Source organism: Aethalodelphis obliquidens, unplaced genomic scaffold (genome assembly GCF_003676395.1).
Source record: "Aethalodelphis obliquidens isolate GAN/ISIS:26980383/991018 unplaced genomic scaffold, ASM367639v1 scaffold7, whole genome shotgun sequence".
Classification (NCBI taxonomy): Eukaryota; Metazoa; Chordata; class Mammalia; order Artiodactyla; family Delphinidae; genus Aethalodelphis; species Aethalodelphis obliquidens.
The window spans coordinates 19077420-19102009 of NW_020837951.1; the positions used below are offsets into that span (position 1 = coordinate 19077420).

Consider the following 24590-nt stretch of genomic DNA (forward strand, 5'->3'; position numbering starts at 1 on the left):
AATCATAGTAGGGGACTCTAACACCCCACTTTCACCGATGGACAGATCATCCAAAATGAAAATAAATAAGGAAACACAAGCTTCAAATGATACATTAAACAAGATGGACTCAATTGATATTTATAGGACATTCCATCCAAAAACACCAGAATACACATTTTTCTCAAGTGCTCATGGAACATTCTCCAGGATAGATCATATCTTGGGTCACAAATCAAGCCTTTGTAAATTTAAGAAAATTGAAATTGTATCATGTATCCTTTCTGATCACAATGCTATGAGACTAGATATCAATTACAGGAAAAGATCTGTAAAAAATACAAACACATGGAGGCTAAACAATACACTACTTAATAACGAAGTGATCACTGAAGAAATCAAAGAGGAAATCAAAAAATACCTGGAAACAAATGACAATGGAGACACGACGACCCAAAACCTATGGGATGCAGCAAAGCCAGTTCTAAAAGGGAAGTTTATAGCAATACAATCCTACCTTAAGAAACAGGAAACATCTCGAATAAACAACCTAACCTTGCACCTAAAGCAATTAGAGAAAGAAGAACAAAAAACCCCTGAAATTACCAGAAGGAAAGAAATCATAAAGATCAGATCAGAAATAAATGAAAAAGAAATGAAGGAAACGATAGCAAAGATCAATAAAACTAAAAGCTGGTTCTTTGAGAAGATAAACAAAATTGATAAACTATTAGCCAGACTCATCAAGAAAAAAAGGGAGAAGACTCAAATGAATAGAATTACAAATGAAAAAGAAGTAACAACTGACACTGCAGATATACAAAAGATCATGAGAGATTACTACAAGCAACTCTATGCCAAAAAAATGGACAACCTGGAAGAAATGGACAAATTCTTAGAAATGCACAACCTGCCGAGACTGAATCAGGAAGAAATAGAAAATATGAACAGACCAATCACAAGCACTGAAATTGAAACTGTGATTAAAAATCTTCCAACAAACAAAAGCCCAGGACCAGATGGCTTCACAGGCGAATTCTATCAAACATTTAGAGAAGAGCTAACACCTATCCTTCTCAAACTCTTCCAAAATATAGCAGACGGAGGAACACTCCCAAACGCATTCTACGAGGCCACCATCACCCTGATACCAAAACCAGACAAGGATGTCACAAAGAAAGAAAACTACAGGCCAATATCACTGATGAACATAGATGCAAAAATCCTCAACAAAATACTAGCAAACAGAATCCAACATCACATTAGAAGGGTCATACCCCATGATCAAGTGGGGTTTATTCCAGGAATGCAAGGATTCTTCAATATATGCAAATCAATCAACATGATACACCATATTAACAAATTGAAGGAGAATAACCATATGATCATCTCAATAGATGCAGAGAAAGCTTTCGACAAAATTCAACACCCAGTTATGATAAAAACCCTGCAGAAAGTAGGCATAGAGGCAACTTTCCTCAACATAATAAAGGCCATATATATGACAAACCCACAGCCAACATCGTCCTCAATGGTGAAAAACTGAAACCATTTCCACTAAGATCAGGAACAAGACAAGGTTGCCCACTCTCACCACCTTTATTCAACATAGTTTTGGAAGTTTTAGCCACAGCAATCAGAGAAGAAAAGGAAATAAAAGGAGTCCAAATCGGAAAAGAAGAAGTAAAGCTGTCACTGTTTGCAGATGACATGATACTCTACATAGAGAATCCTAAAGATGCTACCAGAAAACTACTAGAGCTAATCAATGAATTTGGTAAAGTAGGATACAAAATTAATGCACAGAAATCTCTGGCATTCCTATACACTAATGATGAAAAATCTGCAAGTGAAATCAAGAAAACACTCCCATTTACCACTGCAACAAAAAGAATAAAATATCTAGGAATAAACCTACCTAAGGAGACAAAAGACCTGTATGCAGAAAATTATAAGACACTGATGAAAGAAATTAAAGATGATACAAATAGACGGAGAGATATACCATGTTCTTGGATTGGAAGAATCAACATTGTGAAAATGACTCTACTACCCAAAGCAATCTACAGATTCAATGCAATCCCTATCAAACTACCACTGGCATTTTTCACAGAACCAGAACAAAAAATTTCACAATTTGTATGGAAACACAAAAGACCCCGAATAGCCAAAGCAATCTTGAGAACGAAAAACGGAGCTTGAGGAATCAGGCTCAAAGCTACAGTAATCAAGACAGTATGGTACTGGTACAAAAACAGAAACATAGATCAATGGAACAGGATAGAAAGCCCAGAGATAAACCCACGCACATATGGTCACCTTGTCTTTGATAAAGGAGGCAAGAATATACAGTGGAAAAAAGACAGCCTCTTCAATAAGTGGTGCTGGGAAAACTGGACAGGTACATATAAAAGTATGAGATTAGATCACTTCCTAACACCATACACAAAAATAAGCTCAAAATGGATTAAAGACCTAAATGTAAGGACAGAGACTATCAAACTCTTAGAGGAAAACATAGGCAGGACAGGACACTCTATGACATAAATCACAGCAAGATCCTTTTTGACCCACCTCCTAGAGAAATGGAAATAAAAACAAGAATAAACAAATGGGACATAATGAAACTTAGAAGATTTTGCACATTAAAGGAAACCATAAACAAGTTGAATAGACAACCCTCAGAATGGGGGAAAATATTTTGCAAATGAAGCAACTGACAAAGGATTCATCTCTAAATTAGACAAGCAGCTCATGCAGCTCAATATCAAAAAAACAAATAACCCAATCCAAAAATGGGCAGAAGACCTAAATAGACATTTCTCCAAAGAAGATGTACAGACTGCCAACAAACACATGAAAGAATCCTCAACATCATTAATCATTAGAGAAATGCAAATCAAAACTACAATGAGATATCATCTCACACCAGTCAGAATGGCCATCATCAAAAAATCTAGAAACAATATAAATGCTGGAGAGGGTGTGGAGAAAAGGGAACACTCTTATACTGCTGATGGGAATATGAATTGGTACACCCACTGTGGAGAACAGTATGGAGGTCCCTTAAAAAACTACAAATAGAACTACCATGTGACCCAGCAATCCCACTACTGGGCATATACCCTGAGAAAACCATAATTCAAACAGTCATGTACCAAAATGTTCATTGCAGCTCTATTTACAATAGCCAGGAGATGGAGACAACCTAAGTGTGCATCATCGGATGAATGGATAAAGAAGATGTGGCACATATATACAACGGAATATTACTCAGCCATAAAAAGAAACAAAATTGAGCTATTTGTAATGAGGTGGATGGACCCAGAGTCTGTCATACACAGCGAAGTAAGTCAGAAAGAGAAAGAGAAATACTGTATGCTAACACATATATATGGAATTTAAGAAAAAAAATGTCATGAATAACCTAGGGGTAAGACAGGAATGAAGACACAGACCTACTAGAGAATGGACTTGAGGATATGGGGAGGGGGAAGGGTGAGCTGTGACAAAGCGAGAGAGTGGCATGGACATATATACACTACCAAACGTAAAATAGATAGCTAGTGGGAAGCTGCCGCATAGCACAGGGATATCAGCTCGGTGCTTTGTGACCACCTAGAGGGGTGGGATATGGAGGGTGGGAGGGAGGGAGGGAGACGCAAGAAGGAAGAGATATGGGAACATGTGTATATGTATAACTGATTCACTTTGTTATAGAGCAGAAACTAACACACCATTGTAAAGCAATTATACTCCAATGAAGATGTAAAATAAATAAATAAAGTTATGGTAAAAATTTTTTAAAAAAAGAGTCTGGTAGGGGGTGTAACTCTGAAACTTTTTCAGGCAGGGTTGTCCTTTGTCCTTGAAGCAACATTGTCCTTGGAGCACCACAAGAAATATATTGAGAAAGATGAGAAAGGCTTTAGGAACCATTTCTTAGATCTTAAAAAGAAAGTCAAGGCATTTCAATACCCACTCTGTTTGCCCCTACATACATGGGGATACAATGAGCTGCTGCAGCTATACTGAGAAAATTAGGGACCCAACTAACATGTTGAAAGAGGAACAGGGGAAATGCAGAAAGAGCCTGGTATTTGATGTCATTCAGCAGCTGAATTAACCTGTTTTTAATCTTCCTATCTTGCGACATCTTGTTATGTAAGATTTTTTTTAAGTTTTATTATTTAAGCAACTTTTATGTAGGTTCTCGTTTTCCTGAAGGGCTTTCAATACATTTCATTTCAGTTAATTGTGAGAACAATTTCTATATATACAGTAGGTGTTTAATAAATATTTGATGAATAGATGAATGCCTGAAGGTGACAATGGGAAGTGCCCAGAAGGATCATGAACTTGAAGTTGGAAAGGATCTTAGAGATCCTGTAGAATTTGAGTATGTTCAAATTCACCCAGGGAATCAGTAAGAAAATGGAAATTAGAACAGGTTTTGGACTTCCCCCGACCAGCCTCCATCTAACTCCCCACTTTCCCCCAGGACTGTGGCTCCCAAGGTCCAGTTTCCATCTGGCACTGACTGAGCCAAATAAGGTTATGGAGTCAAGATTTCCATCATGGGTCCCAGGATTGGCTATTTGCCAAAGGCCTTAGTTACACTAATCATGAGAGGGGATGGACCTCCACTCAGGAAAATTGAGAAAGTCCCCAAACTTGCTATGCATAGGAGAACCCCTTGAAGGAATGAAGGAAAGGGTTCCTTCATTCTTCCCTGGGAGTTGCAGCAGAATATGGTGGCAGAAATCCAACTGGTAGAGTCTGCTGGGAGTGGCCCTGTGTGTTCCTCTTTCATCACATAAATTTGTTCAAACCAGTTCTGTTAAAAGTTGTGGATTCCACTGGTGAGATCATGAGTGCATTCACTTTCCCTCACAGAAGCAGTTCTTTCTTGTGACATCCTCCGCATCCCCTCCAGATGTGGAAACTTCTCTTTTTATTATTGCATAATTAATTCTCTTGGATTCTGAAATTGGACATGAAATATGCTCTGTCTTCCCTCCAAATTTAAAATTCAAATGTAAGTAAGTTAACTACTCAGAAGAAAAAAGAACCTTATTTTATGCCATAAGTAAAACTAAATTCCATAGATTTAAAAATCTAGATCTTAAAAAACTATAAAAGCTGTAAGAAAAATATAAATGAATATTCATAACATCTTGTAGTGATACACTTCCTATTTAATACAGTACTTAAGGTAGAAGTCACAAAAGAAAAATGAATGGATTCAGCTATAATTTTTTTTTAACTCCTGGGGTAGAAAACTGAAGCCTTGGTCCAAGAGTGAGAAAGTGACTAACTTGTCACTGTGCTGCTTTTATGCCTGTAGATTAGCTTTTTGAATGAAATAATAATGCAAAAATTTAAACTTCCAGAGTCAAAAAATTAAAGACAAATAATATACTGAAAAGAAAATGTATTTGCAACATCTACCACAGGCACAGGCTACTATATTTAATACATGAACTAATAAATATTAATAATGTCATGTAGCCTTTTGTTCAGAAATGGGCTTTGCAGACAGACAGATCGAATCAGCTCCAAGGCTCCCTCTTGCCAAATGTATGACTTAGGCCATGTTCTCTCTTTGCCTCAGTTTCTTTCTCTGCAAAATGAGGATAATACCCTCCTGTAATATAATCTTTGTCCCCAAGTCCTGGTACAGAGCTCCTTAAACCCTGAGTGATAAGGGTGAGAGAAGCATCTCTTGTTCTAATGAGGTGACTCTGGGTGGGCTCCTCGATGAGGATGGGGGGTGGTCACTAGAAAGATCAACACTTAATTAGAAGTTTGAAACTTTCAGCCCCATCCCCCAATCTCCAAGGAGGGTGGGGATGGAGACTGAGTTATCACCAATGACCAGTTATTTAATTAATCATGCCTATGTAATGAAGCCTCCATAAAAACTCCTGAACAACAGAGCTCTGAGAGATTCAGAGCTGGTGAACACATCAAGGTCTGTCCACGGGCACAGAGGCACCCGCACTCAGGACCATTCTGGACTTCACTCTATGTACCTCTTCATCTGGCTGTTCACTTACATCTTTCATAATAAACCTGTAACAGTAAGTACAGTGCTTTCCTGAGTTCTGTGAGCCATTCTAGCAATCCATCAAACCCGAGAAGGGGGTTGTGGGAAACCCCAATTTACAGCCAGTCTCTCAGTGACCTGATACTTGTAATTAGTGTCTGAACTGAAGGCAGTCTTGTGAGACTGAGCCCTTAAATCTGTGAGCCTGATGCTAACTCTGGGTCATTAGTGTCAGAATTGACACCTAGTTGGTGTCAGAGTTAGAGAGGTGGCCTTGGAAAAAACATCACATATTTGGTGTCAGGAGGAAAAAATTCTCTTACCTCCTCATAGAGTAACTGTGTGAATTAGATGAGATAACTGATGCAAGACATTTAGCAAACAGTGGACGTCAATAAAATGTTAGTATTATCATTGCTACTAGAAAAAAAAAGATGAACCCAGAAATTGGAAAATGGATGAAAATCATTAATAGGTAATTCTCGAAAGAAGAAAAACAAATGATCAATCAACAAACAGGATGCTGAACCTCATCAATCATCAAAGAAATGCATCTTCCAATAAGATACCATTTTCTACTTGTTTAATTGCCAAATATTAAAACTAATGGCAATGCCCATTGCTGGGGTCACTTCAATGGTATGAACTTCCTCAACTGCAAAGAGGCAACATGTGTTAAAAGTCTTAAAAGTTATACACATACTCTTTGACCCCAGTATTTTATTTCTGAGAATGTATCCTAAAGCAGGAAAGCAAAACATAAATGTGCACAAATATTTAGCTGCAAAAATGCTCCTTATGGCACTAGTCATAATAGCAAATAAAGAAAACAACAGAAGCCATCTAAAAGGCCTGCATCCAGGCAAATAAGTGAACAAAGTAGGATATCATGCAGCTATTTAGCAGAATATCATGCAGCTATTACAATAGAAATATTTAATGGCAAGAAAGATTTCCATGATATAGAAGGTGATTAAAGGAAGGTTATATAACACTTTATATGGTATTTAAAATGATATACATATTTGAGAAAATGTAAAGGTATATATGAAAATATTATAGAATTATGGCAAAATTATAGGAGGCTGTACTTTGCTCCTTACTGGTAAATTCTGAAGTATTTACAATAAACAGCTATTTTTGAAATGATTTTTTTAAACAATAAACTTTTTAAGGCAACTTTTACTAAGCTATTATAAAGAGTGAAAATCTATCAAGACTATTCTCTTTAAAGTATTCTAAAAAACTAAGAAAAAACAATTACTCAGGTGGGTTTTCTCAGTCTACTCCCAGTTTTTTTTCACTAATTCATTTATTTATGTATCACATTTTCTTTATCCATTCATCCATTGATGGGATTGTTTCCATATCTTTACCATTGTAAATAATGCTGCAATGAACAAGGGGGGGGGGGTACATATATCTTTTCAGATTAGTGTTTTTGTTTTTTTCAGATAAATATCCAAAAGTGGGATGGCTATAAAGAAATAGCCAGAAAAGCTGGTTTGGTCAAGAGCTGGTTTGGCATTTTTCTTAATTTATAGAGAGAAGTAATGAAGCTTTACAGAGCTCCTACTATCCTATTCACGTTTGTGAGTAGGGTACTATTACGAACTCCTTACCTAGTGGTCTGACCCTAGTGCCCTGAGCTGAGGCTCCAAACCCCTTCAGAGAAGAGCCATAGAGGTCTCACTGGGCTAAGTGAACACTAACAATGGATAGCAAGTGTCTTTGTCTGGGCTGCTATAACAAACTACCGTAGACCGGGTGACTTATAAACCACAGCTACTTATTTCTCACACTTCTGGCAGCTGGAAGTCCAAGATCAGGGTGCCAGCAGTCGGCTTCTGATGAGAACCCTCTTCTGGGTTGCAGAATTATTGTATCCTGCCTCAGCAGAAAGAGGGCACGAGCTCTCTGGAGTCCTTTTATAAGGGTCCTTCCACCCACATGAACTAATCACCTCCCAAATGCCCTACCTCCTAATACATCACGTTGAGGGTTAGGATTTTAACATGAATTTTGGAGGGACACAAACAACATTCAGTCTACTGCAGGCAGGTTCCCTCTCTAGGTTCTTTCTCTCTTGTAAAGGTTAAAAGCATCTCGTTAAACATTCTACACCCCCAGAGTCAGCCAATTAATAACTGAAAAGGTGAAAACCACAAGTTGAATTTGTGGCAGAGCAGTACTTTACTAAACGAAAAACTATTGCCTAACGCTCTTTCCTACCACCATCACTCCCAACGTGCACATTTTTATTCTAGGGGAAAAGAACTGAGGAGAGGGGATTAAAATTGGAATAAGAACTGACAGTAGCCTTCAAGGACACATGTCCATCTGAAATCTCTCAGTCCAGGGTGAGGAACACCTCCCGGTGGGGGCCAAACCCCCATGTAGCCTTCTGGTCTATTTCACTTGAACCTGGGCAGGGCTGAGGCAGGGCTGAGGTTCATCCCTGTGGCTGAAACCTAGAGAATAATCTCCCTTCACCTCTAGGCCTAGCCCTTGACTGCCAGGAATGGGCCAGGCCCTCTGCCCCGCCAAGGCTCTCTCCCAGAGAATTTCAGGACCCCCCAGTAGCAAACAGTGGCTACTGATCAGTGCATTAACAATTCAAAGGTAATGAATGGTAATGAAATCTGCCTCTTTCTGAGCTCTCTCTACTGTGCCAAGCACTGTGCTAGATGGTCTGCAGGCTTATCTCATTTAATACTCAACAATGCTTTGGAGCAGGGTCTATTGTTGTTATTGTTTGTTGTCCCCACTTTAAGACAAAAAAACTGAGGCTCAGAGATGAGATCTCAAGGCTAGCGAGTGGCAGACCTGAGACCTGTCACTTCCCCACCTCCCCTCCCTCCGTACCCTCCTCCCTCCAATCTATTTTCTGGTCTGGCTGAGCTATCTGTAGTTTCCTGAAGACACCAGGCAGGTCACCTCCTCTATGCCTTTGCTGGGCTGTGGTCCCCATTCAGAGAGTCCTGGCCTCCCACCCCTTGGTTTGGCTTGCTGTCTCCCACCCATCATTTAAGGCCAGCTCAGCAGTTCTGCAGCCAGGAAACCCTCCTAAACCAAACTCCTCAGATTACATTAAACACAGAGATATTCTTGGGCTTCTCTGAACATGCCACAACCATGCTTATTTCTAGGTTTTATGGACATGATCTTCCCTCCACCTAAAACAGTCTTTATTCACACGTGCAAGCACGCACATACACACACACAAATAGCATGTACATGCGTGCTCACATACGTACACACAAATGCGTCTTTCCCCTAATCCTACTCCTCCTTCAGGTGTCCTAGAAGTCAGGGACTCTGAGAAACCTTCCCTGAGCCATTGCCCACAGCCGCCCTTCCCAGAAGGCGGCGCCTCTGCTTTGCAGCCCCGCACAGGGGACTTCTTTCATATCACACTCTTCATACTGGCTTTTCATTGTTTCCACATTGCAACTGAACTCCTTCAGGGCAGTGACCGTCTCAGTGTCCTCTGGGTGAGAGCCAGGCACAAAACAGGTCTTCAATAAATTTTAGTTGGCTCAGTGAATGCTCCCCCTGCCTGCTTCCTTCTTGTTTGTGCCCCTAGACTGTGGAAATAGAGAATTATATGTCCCAATATCTTGTTTCCACTTGGGTTGAATTGTTATTGAAACCAGAGGCCCCTTGCTTTTATGGCAGGAAATGAAGAATCCTGAAAGAATATAAAGAAATTCTTGCCAGGAGTTCTTTTGAGAATGAAACACTCTGGGGTAGACAATATCATTTTTCCTAAGACTAGAAGTAACCTGGGTGGGGGAAGGTGGACAGCATTAGTCAAGAGGAAGAAAGAAAGATCTTCCTGAAAAGTAAAGCTCTGATCCTATATCCAATCATCGTGGAAAGGAGTTGTTTATTTCCAGGAAACTCATATATGAGACACTCCTTCAACTGCATTGGTTCATAGTGACACTAAGATGCTTCCTTTGTTTGTTTGCTTTGGGGAATTGTATTTACTCACCTTGTATTTGTTATGAGAAATTAAACTTATTTAACACGCTTGTAACAGTTAACCCACTGACTTAAGTTCTCACTCATCTTGCCATATTTAATCCAAATGGTAGCTAAAATGGCACAAATTCTCTTAGAATTAGAAAACAACATTGGTAAGTTTGTTCTTTATATAGTTTATGTAATTAAAAACAAATTATTATATATAAGATTCATTTTTAAAACTCAATGCAGGTTAATACCAAAAGTGTGATAAGTTATGTTGATAGCATGAACCCTTGATATGATGTGGTGAAAATGACACCACCTCTGTGGTTTTCCTCCCCCAAACCCATAACTCTAGTCTAATCATGAGAAAAATATCAGATAAACTCCGATGAAGGCTATTCTACAAAACACCTGACCTTTCACCTCAAAACTGCCAAGGTCATCAAAAACAAGAAAAGTCTGAGAAACTGTCACAGCCAAGAGGAGCCTAAGGAGATATGATGACTAAAATGCAATGTGATACCCTGGAGAGGATCCTGGAACAGAAAAAGAACATTAGGTAAAAACTGAGGAAATATGAATAAAATAAGAAATTTTGTTAATAATATTAAACCAATATTGGTTCATTAATTATGGCAAATGTACCATACTAATGTAAGATGTTAGTAAGATGGGGAAATTGGGTACAGGTATATGGGAACTCTCTGTACTATCTTCGTAATTTTTCTGTCAATCTAAAACCACGCTAAAATTCCTAAAATAAAAGGTTTTTTTAAAAAAAACCTCAATGTAGAATTCTGACATCTTTCTCTGTCTGTCTTTCTTCCCGCTCCAAAACGATCTCCGTCCTGTTCTGCTTCTCTTCGCTCTTCCTCTCCTGGCTTTAACAAGCACACTCCTCAAGCACGTCCTCCACGTGATCCTGTAAATGGCTTGTAGCAATTGACTGAGAGCACGTGAGTGTATATGGCAGACTGATTGGCTTAATGATCCACTTCTTCTCATGTTCATATATCATGCCCTTTGTCACATGCTTCTTAGTTTATTTCTCCACTGCTTGAATACTGGCTGGCCTATTGACATGCTTTGGCTACCGAGATGTTAGCAAACAGGATGCAATCAGAGACGTGAAAAAGGGCTTGAACATTCCAACTTGCTTCTTTTACTTCTGCCACTGCCATGTGACCTGTCCTGAGCTAGACCGCTGGAGGATGAAAGTCATGTAGAGCAGAGCAGAGGCACCCCAGCACAGATGACCCAACAGCCAGCCTACTCCCAGACACGTAAGCAAGCTCTTCCAAGTTCAGTAGAGCTACCTGACTGATTCACCGCTGTCCACAGTTGCACGAGCAAACCCAGATCAAGTCTAACCCAGATCATCTGAACTGCACTGACTCCTGAGCTAAACAAACATTTTGTGGTCGGTTGTCACATAGCATTTTTGTGGCAAGAGACAACTGATGCAACACCAACTAACATGCAAGTATTGGTCCACCTCAACTGGAAAGAGGTTCCTTGGCAGAAAAGAGAGATGAAAGGGAAAATTCCAGGAACCCCTTCCCACAGAAGAAAAGAGCAATAGAACCCCATGACCAGGCCTTTAATTACCAACTCCAGCTTCATCTCGAACCCCTTCCAGCATTTATCCTTATACTCATTAATACCAAACTCCCTAAATTTCCCTACCAGTATGGGGAGTCACTCTCAAATAACGCTTAAGCTTATCAGGTCCTGGTGTCAGACTGTCTGGGTGCAGCTCACCACTACTCACTTGGTTGTGTGACCCTGGGCAGGTCACCTGATCAGCTCCTTCATGTGTAAAATACTGACAATAACAGTACATATCTCATAGAGTTGTGAGGTTCAAATGAGTTGGTAGATCTAAACTGCTAAGAACAATGTTTGGTACATATAGTATGTACTCAGTAAATGTTAGCTAGAGGTAGTGGTAGTAGCAGCAGCAGTATTCTGACTAATCTGTCTACCCAGAAAGTTCTTTCCACTATTCTTCACCTAGATAATCTCTAGTCCTCCTTGAAGGCTCTTGCCTTCTCCTCCAAGAAGCCTTGCTTGGCCCTAGCACAACCCATCCTTGCACCCTTCCTTTAAACTCACAGAACTCAGGACTTTTACCTTCCCCTGAAGCTTGAGACATGATTTTCAAACGACCTCTATGTAACTGCCTTTCCCTCTAGACTGTAAGCTGCTTAAGGACAGAGTCTATACCTTGCTGTTCACTGAGTAATCCAAATATGAGGCTCAGAGCTACAGGCACTATGCCTCTTAAGACCTAGATAAGCTTGTCTTGAATCCCCATCACTCAACTTGAGGAAAGCTTGGGCAGCTCCTCAAGTTTTCCGACAATTCCCAGGGAACTGACATTGTCATGAACCCTCTGAGCCCCAGCTTCTACCAACTGAATCAGTTCATTTATGCCTGTCCTGCTTGTCGTATGCACTCCCTCACTTCCTTAAAAGTTGATGCAGATCTGGAATTTGACTCATTTTCTTATTTGCAGTACATGAGCTCAAAGGACCCTGACACATGCAGCAGACTCTACAAGAGGTTTGCAGAAATTACAGGAATGAAGATGGTGTTGCATTACAATAGCCCAAGCATGTTAAAATTCTGTGGTAGACAACCCTGGTCTTCAAGAAGTCCCTCAGCTGCTGCTTCCCCTACCAACATCAGCCCTCATGCCTCTCCTCTCTCCTCACCCTCCATACCCAAATTCCTGCTGATTTGTTACCCTGACTGCTTCAGCTCCTGCCTCCTTATCTCTAACCAGAGCCCTTGGGGAGGGCTCACTCACAACCCCAGGTGCTACTCATTAAACTACTTTCCCCAGGAGGAATTCTGGGGCTAGTTTTTAATTTGCCTTTTACACTACTAGCCAGCACAGTCCCCAGCTCATGGTAGCTACCCTACCCTACCATAAGTATCAACTGAAGTCAAATTTTCAGGCGACATCTAGACAGACTCAGGTAAGAATGGACTCAGATAAGACATATGAGAAAGGAAACAAAAGGCCAAACAATAGACTGAGAGTTTTGCTTATGATTCTTATAAACCTTAGTCTTATTAAATTTTTCATCATCAAAAGGGAAAATTCATACCAAGCTACAGGCAATGGAGAGCAGGAGTTAAAAGCAAGGTCTTTGGAGTCTAGATGACCTGGGATCAAATTCTAGTTTTCTAACTAACCATCACCATCACCAAGTAATTAACTTCTCTGAGCTCCAATATCCTTAGCCTTAAAATGCAAATAATGGTACACAGGTCATGGCCTTGTTGGAAAGAGTAAATGAGAAGTATACAAAATGTCCCACACAGTCCTAGCCCATAGTAAGTGCTGCGACAATAGTTTCTCTCATCTAACGAGGAAATGGGTCTTCATATCTAGGAATCCTGGGAAAGAAAGAAACCCAAAAAGATAGAATAGAGGCCCTAAGGTATCTATCTGCTTCTCTCCTATGCATCCAGAATTGTGCTAGTTACGAACCACCCTTGGAAGAAATGAGAAAATCATTGCTCAAATCATTTTCTGTGTTCTGTGGCACGGATGAGGCTCCCAGTTGAGAAAGGCTGGGATAGAGGGAGGCAGGACTAAGGAGCTGGATTCCTAGAAACATGATATGAGAAGGAGGATTTCTTGGATATTTTAGGGGCCTGGGAGGAAAAGAATGATCTAGAACTTTAAATAGTTGAAGACCCCCTGTGATCTCCTCACCTAAGCCTCTCCTATGGCTTCTCTTCTCTCAGAAAAATCACATCAAGATCCCAGCATGAAGGATCTCAGATAAAATGGCAGGTCTCAGATTCATGAAGACTTTCTGACCTTTATTTCAATTATGGTTGTATATCACAGGATTAAATAAGGCACTCATTATGCAACTTTTAACTTGTGCCAGTAACCAAAATCTCTGCTTCCTAGGGAGCTCAATGAGTGCCATATATGACCACATATAAAGCAACCCCATATATAGGGAGAGGCCTTACTATCCCTGACAAAATATCAATAAAAAAGATTTTTGATCAAGCTGAATATACAACCTTTTAGGGTTATACAAGAAATAGTCATATTTCTACTCATAATATTTAGTACAGCAGTTAAGTTATACAAACACATCTAAGACAACCCAGTACATAAAATTATATTAATGTGGAAAATACTGTTTTCACCCACTCTCATGTATATTGTAATAACTTTATTCAAAGTCTTCATGTGCATCTTCAACTTCATTGTCTTTGTCACCATCAGAGCCATTTTTTGAGTCATCTAACTCAGTTTTTCAGAGTGTATCATCTGTACTTCTGCTTCAGGACTATAAGTTGGCCCACAAATCATACTCACATCTCAAATGCAACCCAAAGCAACAATTCCCATTTTCAGAACTCTGGAAAAGTTTGTTTTTATTTGTCTTCTGGTGTATATTTGTGATGCTCAAAGCATAACCACTTTAATTCTCTTGGTTCATGAAAACATCTGTTTAACTTTCACCCATCACTTACGTTTGGGAAGGCAGAACCCAAGAAAATTTATTGAATTTGGGTTAGATTCCTTTGCCTATCATTCTAAACGACTATATCCGGTTGTATAATATTTGGGCATACAGAGTAATACTTTTTATGGAGTCTGTTTCATCTTATGAATAGCACAAATATATTGCAATATATTTTTGGTACTACAAGTTCTAAGTTGTTCAATATTTACAATTAATATAACACATAAATCCTGTATTTTTGCTTTTTAATCTTTGCTTAAACTATGAGGCCCTCACCACTGTAAATAAAACCTGCCTACATCATTCATTCTCCCCAAATACAAAGATCTCCATCCTTCTTGTCTTGCCTTTTTGCTTTCTCATTCACAACTCTGAAATTCATTCATTCGTTCATTCACGGAACTCATCAAGTGTCTTAGCTCATGAACATCAAAAGAAAGGCTGACCTCATGCTGTCACAAGTCCACGGCATGGGACGCAAATTCATTTCATAACACTTGTCATTTTCACTAAACTTATGTTTTTTTCTTGTTCTAATTCAAGTACAGTTCAGTAATTTCTCTTGTTCTCTAAATAGTACTTAAGTCAGGTTCCTTTAACAGTCTCTTGACTTTTCAGATAGCTCTCCTACGTCTTTGATTCCTAGGTCTTTGATTCATATAAACTAGGGAAATAAATTATTGGTAGAAAACATCTTTCAAAACATAGAGTTTTTAAAAAAAAAAACATACAGTTTTGTTGGGCAGCAGAACTGCAGAGAAATAAAACTGTCCCTGAAGGGGAAGAGTTGGGAGCTGCCTGTGGCAGGGATTTCAAAGGAGAAGGGATGCATGCAGTCAAAAGCAACGAAATGGTCAAGAACTCTAGAGGACAAACACTGCCCCTCCCTGTGTGTGTGATTCCAGCTTGGGGAAACAATCCCATTTGCCTGAATTACTAAAACAGGACCCCGTTGGGATGGGGGGAGGGGTCTATCAAAGAGGATTTAGCCCATGTTCTTTTTTTTTTCCACACATACACACTGTAGTTTTACAAGAGATAAACAGACTGACACCAAGCATTGTAAATGGATGACCATAACAAAAGCAACAATGACTGCAATTACCAAACAGGAAGCACTCATACTATGTCATAATATTGACATTCAGTCCAGTATTAGCCCTTTTTTTTTTTTTTTTTGCAGTACGCGGGCCTCTCCCGTTGCGGAGCACAGGCTCCGGACGCACAGGCTCAGCGGCCATGGCTCACAGGCCCAGCCGCTCCGCGGCATGTGGGATCTTCCCGGACCGGGGCACGAACCCGCGTCCCAAACTCCCAACCACTGCGCCACCAGGGAAGCCCTAGCCCATGGTCTTGACAGAAGGGAGATGAAGGCAGGCTGAGGCGGAAGATCAGTTCGGCTCCGACCACACCTGCCTCTGCAGCCCCTCCCCGCCAGGCTGGGAATCTCTGAGCTCACACTTCACCAGCTTTGCAGGGTGCTTTCCTTTCTTTCATTTCTCGACTCCCAGCCTGACATTTCCTAGTACCAATGGGCCACTCTCATCATTCCATTGGAATGAAGGCCATCTTCTGGGTATACTTTTCAAGTAGAATCAATACTCACCTCTCTTTACAAATGGCAAGAGGGGAAGATGATGCAGCCACGGAAAGCCCAAATCTTCTGATAACTGAAAACCAATCACAGTTGGATGAGGCTGTGGTCAGATATGTTCAACAATCAAGCTTCCTGAGGGACTTTCCTCTGTAGGTTTCTAGGCTTTTCAAGATGTTTCTATCATCATCACAACAGGAGAAATGACTCCAGGTAGCCTAAGGAAATCAACATTACGTAGATCAAAATGACTGCATCCCTTCTACCTACCAAAACAGTGCTATTGTATGTTTCCCAGCCAAAATATAGGCTTCAGGAAATATCTCCGTTAGTAACTTCAGTGTGGCTGCAGTAAAGCACTCTAGAATGGCCTGACCTTGCCCATGAAGAAGAAGAAAAAAATTCCCGAAACAACTAGCTTTGCTTCTCCTCCCCCAAAAGAAGGATGAAATAATAATAAATCACACACCTCTCCCCTCTAACATCAAAATCTGTCCCGGGGGGTGTAGAACTGACTCACCTGTGTGACTAGCTGGTCTATAGCTGACGTAACTGCCAAACATAGGGATTTAAACCACAAACCCAAACAGGAAACCACGATTTGAGGAAACCATGGACACATCCCTCTCTGATCCCCTCACCCGGAAGGGGAAACGATCTTCAGACAGTGTCCAGGGCCACTTTTCCTATTCTGCAGCAGTACCAAATTTGACAACTGGTGACCAAGCTTCTTTCGAAAGAGGGGAGAGAGAGGGAGTTCTGCTAACCCCAAAGGCGGATATTGCCATTTGTAGGCAAGGCCTGGTGACGGCAGGAGAGCACATGATTGTTGCCCAGTTTTCTGAACACAATAACCTCAGAATAAGACCTGTGTGTCACCAGGCCTAAAGTTGACTCTTTGCTGGTCCATTAGCTCCTCAAAAGCACGGATATTGTCTGTCTTGTCCACTGCTGGCTCCCAAGCCCCTAGATAGTGCCTGGTACACAATATGCACTCAAAAACTTGTTTGGATAAATGAATAGATGCCTCAAATTTGGCTTCTATTTGGAATTAGTGATTAATCTTAATGAAAGACACCTGAAATATCATTGATCCACAGCAACAAAAGAGCTTCTAGAGGCAAGAACAGATGTATAGGGTGGTCCCTAGGGTGTCGATGACTTCCCTCCTATCAGCATTTCAGAAAAAGCACTGATTTGGGATCAGACCAACCTGGCCTCAAAGCCTGGCCCTACCTCTTTCACTCTGGGTATATCTGGGCAAATTATTCCACTTCCCTGAACTGTGGGTTTCCATCGCTAAAATGGGAACAGTAATATTCACCTCATATGGCCTTTGTGAGATTTAAACAGTCTAGGGTGTGTCAAACGGCTAACACAGTACCTGGCCCATAGCAGGTGTTAAATGTTATATACCTTTGCTGGTGTTATTATTACCACCAAGGTAGAGGAAGGAAGGGCAAACAGTGAGTGACCGCCTAATGTCTATTTTCTCCATTCTTCTCCATTCCTCTCTAGACATCATTACCCTTCTGCCCAAGTTCCTGATGTCAGGGAGGAAGACCAAGCTGGGCACTCAGGATTCTGGAGGCCCACTTACCATAAACTTTCACCTATCCTAGCCAGTGCTGGGCTAGTACATGTTTAATAACTGGTTCTCTAAGGAAGAAAAAGGGCCTTGATTTGTAGCTTTTGCCAATTTCCATGGTGTAAATATTCCCATGGCCAATTTCAAGCTGCCAAGGTGATGATATGGAGCACAGAGTTGGTAAGAGATTAGTAATATCATTATATCATATTTTTACCATTCAGCTACAACAGACGTAAATAACCTCAAGAGTAAAATAATCATAGTAACAGTAAAATGTAGTAAAATAATTAAGAAGTGCTGTCTTGAATATTCCCTTACCTTTGTTTTCATTATAATTCATTTGATTATAAGTTTATATAATTTTCAATAATGGCTGTGTTTCACAACCAGCTTGCAAAATTCCTGAAAATTTAACAAACGGACCAGTGTGAACTGGCTCCAGCACAATGCTGATTCTAGTCTACTTCTGCCCACAGTGTCAGTATCATCAGAATGGAGTTTGGGCAAATGCAGTGGGCCTGGACATTAAAAGACTCCGATGGCCAGTGAGACTTCCGCAGAATTCAAGAAAACTTTCAGGGAGACAAATTCTCCTTTGACCTTCTCTAAAAATCTCTCCAGAAGAAAGCAATCATCCTTTGGGGTCTTTAAATGATCAGATCATTCGGTTTCTTATGTTCAGGGAAGATCCAGCATAAGTCAGCACACTGGAATACCAGAGACTTAATCTATAAAGTTGGCGTGATGGAGTGACATCTGGAGAAAAGAGCATGAGTCATCACCTGCCTCTGGCCACCACATGGCTATGCGTCTTTTGGCAAGTGACTTCATCTCCCATAGCCTCATTTTCATCATCTGCAGAATGGGGACAGCACCTTCCTATAAGTGTGGCTGTGAGGTTTTTGAGATCATGTATTCCAACTGACTCTGTGAACTGCAAAGCATCATAAACACATAAGGCATTGCCTCTATATGAGGAATGAGACAGAGACCTGGAGTGAGAAAGAGCTGGATGGGAAAAGGAGGGAGAAGTTAGCCAATTTAGACAGGGGACTATGGGGAAAAAACAGGAAGAAGAGGTTGGGAGTAGGAGGAAAATAAGGGAAGTAGGGGTGAGAGATGGCAGTAAGCAGTCCGTTGCGTTTGGAGTCATTGCCTCAATGGTTTTCCCACCCTCTAGTCACACTCACTGCAGCAGGTTCTTCCTTATTTCTTAACAGTTCCCATGTTCATCCTAGGACAGGGCTTTTACACCATCCCTAAAATACCAAGAATGGATTCTGGCTTTCTCAGCCTGTACCCTGTGGCCTTCCTGACCCTTCCTTGGGTACGTGTACTCCTTCCTCATCACGTGTACTCCTTCCTCATCGTGTACTCCTTCCTCATCACAGATGGACCCACCTCAGCTACAGCTGGCATTAGAATTATCTGACACCCAGAGCTCTATTTTGACAAAAATCCTCCTTGAGCTCAACCATGTTTCTGTCTCTCTCTGACATGAAGCTAGAAATACTACTGGGTCTCAAAAGAGAAAAAAATGAAAATCAATTTCAATCAAGGCAATGGCTTGCTTTTGTAATGCCTTTGTTAATCAGGCATTTTTGTGCAAGGATTCTTACGAAAGTCTCTTTCAAAAACACTCCATTCCCTGGCCAAGGCGGGGTAGAAATGGGATAGATGGGTTGATGTTCAGTGTTGAGACTTTTCAGCAATGGAACAGGCAGTTCAGGAGGTGAATATCTTCTCATTACAGGAAGGACCAAGAAGAGGTTGGGCAATGTCTTTAGTAATCATGTCGTAGAGAGGTTGAGAGCACTCAACAGGTTGTCTTCTCAAGATTCTTCCAAACTTAGACTCTCCTACAATCGTTCAAATATACCCAGCCTCAGCTCCCATTCTTCGAGTTTCACAACATGGTTTCCCCTCCCTTTAGCAGGGCTGTTATGAAAACTGGAGCACTCCCTCCCCCCAATACACTCAGCCAATGGAACTATGGAGTCTACAAAATGATATTCCTCCTGAGGACACTCATTTCCCAGGTATCTCCAACCTCCAACACTTTATTTTTGTCTTTGAGGCTACCATAGAAACTTGGGTTCAAAAGTATTTAACTTTATTTGACTTTATATATGGGGAATCTGAGGCCCCCATCCCATATCCCTGGCTGCTGCCTCAATCATCTCTCACCTGGACAAGTGCCACAGGCACTGGTGGCCCTCCTGCCAGCCTCTCTCATTCCACCTCATCCTCCACACAGCAGTGGAATGATCGTTTTGAAATGTAAATGTGACCGTGTTCCTCTTCTGCCTACAATTTTTCCATAGCTTATCACTGTCTACAGGTACAAAAGTCCCAGTGAGCCTGGTTTCACTGGATCTTTATGATCTGTGCCCTCCCTTCTTCCCTGCTTTCTTCTCCGTATTACCTATGATGGAGCTGTACCCAATCACAATCGATTGCCCAAAGACACCATGCTACCTCCTGCCTCCAGCTTTATGCAAGTAATTCTCTCCTTTGAGAACAGTGCCACCTGGCCCATCATCACTCCTACTCCACCTGGTAAAGGTCTCTTCTTCCCGTAATGCCTATCTCAAACACCACCTCCTCTTTAATACCTTCCCAGAACCACTTAAGAAGGTTTAATTCCCTCCCGTTTTTCTATTCCCACAGAATCTTATACATCCTTTAGCTCTGCAGTCATCACTCATCTTTGCCTTGCCTGCCTGCATCTCCGGGGGCTGTGAGGGCTGAGACTGAGTTATACTCATCTCTACCCCCCAGAGGGCCTGAAACAACACTTGGCTCTTCTCAAAATGGCTTGTCCAAGGTCATACAACTACAAGAGGTCAAGTGTGAATCAACTCTTGATAACCTCATTTCCTCACTTGCTTTCTCTCGGTCTCTCAGCCCTATATTATTCACCTTTCCTCATTTTTTCTCCCACCCTTTTGTGGATACAAATCTGACCTGAACAACCCGAAGTTTCAACTTTAACTTTTACTGATATGCTTTTCCAAAGCAGCTCAACGAACTTCTGTGCTGCTCTCTCTGCCTCTCCAGCTTCCTCGATGGTTTCTGGATGCAGCTCTGAGCATAACCCATCAGGGAGGCACACAACACTACCCCCAGTACAAACTTCCAGAAAATACCTCAGTCTTTGCCACTTACACATACTTGATCTGATTATAACACACCTGCCATAAACCATCCAGCAACGTCTTCACAATCCACCCTGGTGCACAGCTGGTTGTCCACAAGAGTCCAAAAATAAACATATCTGGAGAGTCTCCTATAGAGAAAGTTTAAAGAAAGGAAAATGATGAAAGCAAAGTATTTTTCCCAAATACTTTCATATCCATTACTGAACTCAATCCTCTTCATATCCACTCATCCCACCCACTTCATTTTACAGACCAATCAGCAATCCAGAGACGTGAGGATGCTTGCCCAATGCCGCACAATTAGTTATAAGCAAAAGTACAGATGTCTTCAGGATCTCTCAGCACCAGTCTTTAAGGTTCTTCTGCATGCTCAAGGAACAGCGGATTCATTCACTCATTCATTCATTCATTCATTTCTTCCTTCCTTTCTTTCTTTCTTTCAACTCCCACCAACATTAGGGCCACTATTCTAGGTACTGGGGACACAGTAGCAACAAAACAAAGTTTCTGCCCTCGTGAAGCTTACATTCTAGTTTCTTATGTAATTCTTTATGGACCCATCTGAATCACAGGAAAGACTTATTTTTCAGAAAAGCCATGAAGAAAAGGAAACAAAGTGAGTTCAGAATTAGAAAACCAAAACAGAATTTGACTCTAACTAACTATTGTGTTGGGCCACACAACATACCTTGATGCTTTGTAAGGCAAGACTCTGGTTCCCAAGGAGAATGTGCCTAACTAGCATAACTAGATGGTTTAGCACAACTTGGGGGAAAAAAAAAAGAGGCAGAATCTGGTTGTAGAACTCCACATGGTAAAAGTCAAGGCACACAACGAAAAAATAACCAAGACTCAGTTTGATTTAGGAATGCACTGAATCTCAGCCCAAAAAGAACCCCTCGAATGCTTTAGTCCCCTTTATCCTCTGGTTTGTTCAGCTCCTGCCAATCACTGAAGCGCACGAGAATTAAGCTAGATTCAGTTCTGACTGGCCACACAGAGTCAGTCTTTGTCAACCAAGAGCTATGGCTGTACCAGGTTATAGAAAATCTTATATGCCAGGTATTCTAAACTACCTGCTGCTGAGTCCCTGTGTGAAACTGGGCAGTCCTTCCCCTTCCCTGGGCCTCAGCTTCTCCTTCTGAGACTAGGTAGGCATCAGTCCAAGTGAGCTCCATGGACTCTGATAAGTTAAATATTCCTGGACCCCATATTCATTTATTCAGTAGGCGTTTGTTAAACTCTGGCTATCACCTGTCCCTGTGCCAAGTGATGAGGACACAGCTGTGGACCAAGGTAGACTTGATCCCAACCTTCAGAAGGTGATTATCACAAATTCCTCTTTGGAGCAAATTTCTCTTTCATCTATTCTGTTTCTTAATGAACTATTTATTAACCACTTCTATATAAGGCATGGCCCTGGTGGACCAGGAAGTCAAAATCGAGTCTGCTATGAGGCCTCTCTTCAAGGAGCTCAGAGTAGCAGGAGAACATCTGTACACATCCAGTTTACCACAACCAAGGTGGAAAGTGTTCAGTGGCTGGAAGAGATATAGAGAAAATGCCGTGAGGTCAGATCAGAGAAGAGCAACTCATGGTCCCACTATGATTTAGCAAACATCTGCTCCGATCAAATACAGCAGTGTCAAGTGCTTTTACAGATGACAGATGTGGACTTTTTGGATCTTAACAACAACCACATTGCTGTCCCTACTTTACTGGTAAGGAAACTGAGGCACAGAGAGGTTCAGTATAACTTGTTTCAGACCAGAGAGATAAGAAGTGCTGGGATTCACACCCAGGTCTGTCTGCCTCCATACCTTGCTTGTGTGCCATGTGAAGTTTCCTCTTTTATCACCAGGCACTTATTAGGGCCTACAGGTTTTGGCACCATAGTGAGCTCTTACAGATAAAGAATGAAGAGAAAATTGGCTTCCAGTCTCATCATTTTGGTCTGAAAAAAAATGTGACTCTGACCCTACCCAACTTTTTCACACTTGCAGGCATGGGTTTGGAGAGAAGAAGTTTGAATCAAATGAAGACAGGTTTGTTCCGAGCAGAGGAACAGGGATCTGACAGGTTAAAGGGCTCAGAGGAAGCTAGGATTCGCAAGGGGGCTCCAGGAGGAGAGAGTATGTTGGGAAATGAGGCTGGCTGGGTGAGCTGGGTGCAGACCATGAACGGTTTTAATTAGATCTCACTGCAATTTGGCTGAAGATTAGTCTGAAGTCCCTGAGGCCATATTGGGCAGGATGGAAGAGGGATGGATATGAGTCTGAATTAGACATTCACCGAAGATAAAGCAAGAATTGACTCCAGTATCCTCAAGGCTTAATAGAGCTCAGGGCTTCCCTGGTGGCGCAGTGGTTGAGAGTCCGCCTGCCAATGCAGGGGACGCGGGTTCGTGACCCGGTCCGGGAAGATCCCACATGCCGCGGAGCGGCTGGGCCCGTGAGCCGTGGCCGCTGAGCCTGCGCGTCCGGAGCCTGTGCTCCGCAACGGGAGAGGCCACAACAGTGAGAGGCCCGCCTACCGCAAAAAAAAAAAAAAAAAAAAAAAATAGAGCTCAGATGGTCCTCAAGGCACCAACAGTAAGAGATCTACTAATTAAGATGAAATTTGCATTTATTTTAGTCTCACAAGGTGAAAAGCATGCCAAGGGGACAGCTTGGGGCATCTGAGATTTTCTGAAGCTCAGGTGTGGCTTTGAGCAGTTAGAAGGGTGAGCATAGCCAAGGGGGCAAGAGCACTGCTTTGGAGTCAGCCAGGCCTGAATGCGAATCTTGACTCTGCCATTTCCTCACTGGTTGACTCTGCAGTTTCCTTCATGTCTCTGTGCCTCAATTCGTTCAGTGGGAATAGGGGGAAATGATACTAACCTCCTTCACATAACTTTTGCAAAATTTAGTGAAATTACGTCTGTAAACTTACTTAGCACTTTGCCCACGCCAAGTTAGCACTTCATAAATCATAACTGACATTAAACTAACATGAGCTAAAGAGAAGACTAACCATCTATCAAGCACTCAGTGGGTACCAGGTGCTATACAGGCATTATTTTATTTAATCCTGCCAGCAATACTTCTAAGGAGACATTATCAATGCAATTTAGCATACGGGAGAGGCCACAACAGTGAAAGGCCCATGTATCGCAAAAAAAAAAAAAATAATAATAATAATAATAAATGTAACGTGACCAGCCCACACGTGCCATTCAAAACTGGTGTTATCCTTGTGATAAATTCACACAGCTATGAAGAGGTGGAGCTGGAATCTGAACCTATGTCCACAGCCCAGGTGCTTTCCTCTAAATCACATGATGGGAAACAACCCCAGTGTGCAGCTCTATATGAAAGGGTAGACTACATGACCTCCAAAGATGGGGAATTTCCCAAAAGGATCTAGCTGTTCCAAAAGTCTTTCTAAACCTAGCCCAGTGTCTCAAATTCCTACTATTAGTTTCATTTCATTAGCTCAAATTTGAGCTTTCATTTCAAAGCTCAATTAAAAGCCAAATGTTTCTGCTGGAGGTAAACACATTATTTCTTGCTAAAGCGTTATGGTCCTATGTTTGCATTAGATGGCTATCACCAAGCAGAAATCAGGATATAGGAAGCATAAAACCAAAGACATGTTAAGTTTCAATGAAATAAAGATTTCCACCAAGAGTTGAACAGACACGGGTAAGCTCCCAGAGTTAGCACAGAGCGGGAGAAGGAAACTTGGGTCATAACTG

At 41.4% G+C, this 24590-nt stretch overlaps 1 long non-coding RNA gene across 2 annotated transcripts in view; it reads right to left on the minus strand.

Moving 5' to 3' along the window:
* Positions 1–24590, minus strand: part of LOC113619775 (uncharacterized) — a 187672-nt gene that overhangs the window by 138231 nt on the left and 24851 nt on the right. For both annotated transcript variants that reach the window (XR_003432525.1, XR_003432526.1), the window contains exons 2-3: positions 20888–20982; positions 16115–16320 (exon numbers count right to left, since the gene is read on the minus strand). This is a non-coding gene — a long non-coding RNA (uncharacterized LOC113619775). The remainder of the gene's footprint in view (positions 1–16114; positions 16321–20887; positions 20983–24590) is intronic.